The sequence below is a fragment of the Aplysia californica genome, unplaced genomic scaffold (assembly GCF_000002075.1).
Source record: "Aplysia californica isolate F4 #8 unplaced genomic scaffold, AplCal3.0 scaffold00141, whole genome shotgun sequence".
Lineage (NCBI taxonomy): Eukaryota > Metazoa > Mollusca > Gastropoda > Aplysiida > Aplysiidae > Aplysia > Aplysia californica.
Genome location: NW_004797411.1, coordinates 962,958 through 967,550, shown reverse-complemented (window position 1 = coordinate 967,550; position 4,593 = coordinate 962,958). Strand labels below are relative to the sequence as shown.

The 4,593-nt window shown below is 40.7% G+C and overlaps 1 protein-coding gene across 1 annotated transcript in view; it reads right to left on the bottom strand.

Annotated features, from left to right (window-relative positions):
- LOC101861656 overlaps positions 1–4,489 on the bottom strand; it is a 17,370-nt gene extending 12,881 nt beyond the window's left edge. Inside the window, exon 1 of the mRNA XM_013081682.1 lies at positions 3,962–4,489. The gene's annotated coding sequence lies outside the window, so the exon portion shown is untranslated. The remainder of the gene's footprint in view (positions 1–3,961) is intronic.
- Positions 4,490–4,593: the final 104 nt, after the last annotated feature.

Here is a 4,593-nt window from a genome sequence, read left to right as displayed (position 1 = left end):
TCTTCCAACCCCCCTCCCACTCCCCCACCCCCGTTTTCCCCACTCATCCCAATTATTTTCCATAAAAGTAGTATGTTTTTGCGGGGAAAAGTCGTCATTTATTTAGTTTTTAATTTTAGTTTTACAAATACAATGAGCGACCTATTTATAAGGCTACAACAGACTTCACGACACATTCATACTTCCGGAGGTGACGAACTTTGCGCCACTTTTGAGAAGAAATCCCACACACACACTCATACAACCTCCAAGTTTTCACGAAAGTAGCATTCAAGATCTCGTAGAAATAGAAGTGTCGGATTTATTTTATTTTTGAGTTTACGAATATATAACGGTGTAAAATAATGTAGAATATGAATTCATCTAATCTTCCTTCTATGTAGCGGATTTATTTTTCTTATAGTGACAGCAAAACTGTTATCAACAAGTCACGACAAAAGCGGCGGTCGAAAGCAGGACAAGATTGGTTATGCCGTGAGCTCTTATTCTGTTTTCCGTGTTACTTGCACGCGAACAGCTATAGTTTATTTTTATTTAAAAAATAGCATGGCCAGTAAAATAAATCGAGGAAAAGGGACATGTGGGGGGGGGGGGGGGGATGTGGCAATATTGAATTGTTTTGGATGCCTGTATGACCCCTTTTCTCTCCTCCCTCTTTGTTTTGCAGTCTGTCTACTTTTCTGTTTGTTTTTCAGTATCCCTTTTTTATAGGAAGGGCTCTTTTGTTTTTGTAAAGTGTTTTACGGCGCTCGCAACTGCATACGGTCATATGAGCGCGCGGAACACACCTAATATTTTCAGTCGGTAGGAAATTTTGAATTTTGCCGGGTGGCGGCCGAAGCCTACTCTTATCGATTTTAGACCACCAAGGAATCTTTAACGTGCGCAACTTGCACACGGGCCCTCCGAGCTTCTCCGACCTTGTCCGAGAAGGCTAGGTGTAGATCTTTCCTACCAGAAGATCAGGGGTGTGGCAGAAAGACAGCAGTAAGGAGGAGCCAAGGAGTAGCTGTAGAAAGGCTGCAAAAAGAGCCAGGAGCCCAGAGGAGGGGGCAAAGGAGGTGAGGGGGTGGGGGCAGAAAGTAGAAATGAAAGCAGACAACAGAATATTGCCAGAGAGCAGGAAAGGAGGTGAAAGGAGACAATTTCAGAGAAGAAAATTTTTCGGTCGCTACCCGGATTCGAACCAGGGACCTTAGAATGAGAGGCCAAAACCTTAACCTCTAGGCTCTTTATATGTATATATATATATATATATATATATATATAAATATATATATATATGTGAGACAGCGTGGTGGAATCAGGCTCTCGTCAATTTTTGGGCTTGTAGAGTTATTGGTATCATCTTAGAGCTTGTTCACTTGTTTTAATTTGGATGAAAAAAATATCTATTTATCTTGCATATATGTCGAGATATTTGCAAATGAAGGAGGAGGTGGTCACCTGTTTTCAGAGGTAAAATTAGTGAGAAAATGGCAGCCAAAGATTAGTTATTTCTTTAGCTTAAGAGTCCGTGGTAACTGAAAATTTACATTTTTGGTGCCTTTAAGCAACATTTTTTTAGACAAATCCACACAGAAATGAGTTCTCTAATTGGCATGACAGGTGTTGAGCCAAAACCCCAAAGCTTGATAAAAATTCACAAACCTGCGGAAAAATGCCAGTTTCTTCACTTTGATTATTTTGACGAGAGCCTGATTCCACCACGCTGCCTCACATACACACACACACACACACACACACACACACACACACACACACACACACACACACACACACACACATATATATATATATATATATATATATATATATATATATATATATATATGCGTCTGGACCAGAACGGACGTTAGTTTGAAAATAGGAGGTGACAAAACTATTTTATGACATTTGAAAATAATTTTTCGATATATATATATGAGTGTCCGGGGACCCACTGCATTACTAGGCATCAACCTAGTAATGCAGTGGGTCCCCGGACAATCATACATACCTGGAAATGACAGAGCAGACACACTTGCCAAACGGGGATCTAGACAGGAACAACCCAACACTCCAACTTCATACAACACTGCAAAACAAATCATCAAAACCAACAACAAACAAGATTGGATGAACAGATGGGCCCTGGGAAAGACAGGCAGAGCAGTTTTCAAACATGACTACAACAAAAAGGAATGACAATATCAACCGCCTTCAGAGAAAGAAACAGACCACAATATTCCGCTTACGAACAGAACATATACATCTCAACTTCCACCTGAACAGAATAAACCCGGAACTTCCCCCAATGTGTCCCTTGTGTGACTATGCATATGAGACTGTGGAGCATCACCTGTTCCACTGCACAGCCCTAAATGACATCAGAGCTACCCTTCTCCCTCCGAGACCTAACATAGACAACACACTCTATGGAACATTACAGCAACTGCAGCAGACCTGCACTTATCACTACATGGCATTGGACAGAAGGGCGAGAGCCCAGCTGTCCGCTGTTGTTGGATCTATGATAACAACAACATACATATTATATATATATATATATATAAAACACACAAGCAGACACACACACACACACACACACACACACACACACACACACACACACACACACACACACACACACACACACACACACACACACACACACACACACACACACACACACACACACACTGAGTTTGAAACCTAATCGTGTAACTGGCTGCTCCCTTAACACCTAGCTGGTTCTTGCGGCTGATCATGTCGTGCTCTATTCGCGCGTCTCTATGACCGTATAAGTGCTCGACAATATCTTGTACGATAGCCGCAAAACGGGAAAAGCAGGTAAATGATGTAACTTTTTGATAAGTCCTCTTGGAAGACAAATTTTTAAAAAACGAACAAATTTGGGGAATTATTACTCCGGAAAATACATTTTTGCTCTCTCCTGAAAATTTCCTCAAGACATGGTTAGAGAAAAACACCGCCAATATAATATCATAATAACATGTATATATTACTAGCTGGGCCCCCTTTCGATGAAAGGACTGATCGGTGCATTAACAATATTAGCCAACATGAAGCTAGATCTATACGGTCGCACCCTTAAAATAGTGTTCAGTATTGCGCGACAATGCGCGATAGTATCGAACGGAAGTACGACTTGAAATAAACAAACCTGGCGGATTTTCTAAAATCACAGAGACAGAAGCGTCGGCCTACAAAGGCGATCGACGAAATAAAGAAATTTAGCTTTTTGCAGCAAAACTGACTGAAACCTGAAAAAACGAAGGACGTCGTGATCGGGAAAATATTTTAAAGAATCTTTTAGCGAAAACCGCATGTCGATCAATGCAGCCATTAAAACTCCTTTTGAATAGCAAACTTCGGCCACCACAAATAGATAATGTCTGTCTGTCTGTCTGTCTGTCTGTCTATCTGTGTGTGTGTGTGTGTGTGTGTGTGTGTGTGTGTGTGTGTATGTGTGTGTGTGTGTGTGTGTATGTATGTATGTATGTATGTGTGCATGTATTATATGTATGTATGTATGTATGTGTGTGTTTTTGTGTGTGCGTGTGTGTGTGTGTTTGTGTGTGTGTGTCTGTATGTATGTATGTATGTATGTATGTATGTATGTATGTATGTATGTATGTATGTATGTATGTATGTATGTATGTATGTATGTGTGTATGTATGTATGTATGTATGCATGTATGTATGTATGTATCTCTCTTTCTCTCTCTCTCACTCTCTCTCTCTCTCTCTCTCTCTCTCTCTCTCTCTCTCTCTCTCTCTCTCTCTCTCTCTCTGATCTCTCCTTAACTCTCTTTCGCTCCTTTATCCCTCTTTAGTTATATCGCTGTCCTAAATTACCCCCCCCCTTTTTTGTGGTTGAATCTTTTCTGACAGCTGATGGTTTGTATAGATCTTTGAACAAATTAGAGTTATAAAAGCACTACCATCTCTAACTTACCTTGTAATTATTAAGTAAGGCAAGTTTCGTATTCCAACTCCAACAATCTGACCTGTCCAATGGAACACAAGCTCATCAAACAGTGGAATGGCAATCTGTGGGATTAGTGGTTCCAAAAATTAGAACCCAACTCCACAGCCTAAGTCCCTAAATAAATATTGCATACTCTGTCCCGTTAACAAATAACACTTCGGGTTTTCAGGAAGGCGTTTTTTAAAGGGGGCAAATAAAATGCCTTACGTTTGTTCTTTCTCACTATTGTTCCTGTCTGTTTGTTCTACCTTTTCCTTGCACGAAACAACAGTTATTATGTCAACCTGCTTCTCTTCACTTAAACGAACAAACATTATATACGCATACACACGATACTAAGCATTATCCATATTCCTAATCTGAGTAATTAGTGAAATCACAAGCAACTGATTCCAATGTAGTAGATAGAAACGTATCGGAACGTTCCTGTTCCTGCTACACAGGCAAAGAATTAGGCACCACTGGCTCAACTATAGGCCGTAGTAACGTTAGTGGTCAACCTTCGATCACAGCCCTCGTCAACGGGAAACCCTGAATGTCAAGAGCCCGATCTGGACTTGTGCGATGATCTAGCTGTTGATAAGGCTCGTTCGTGGGGC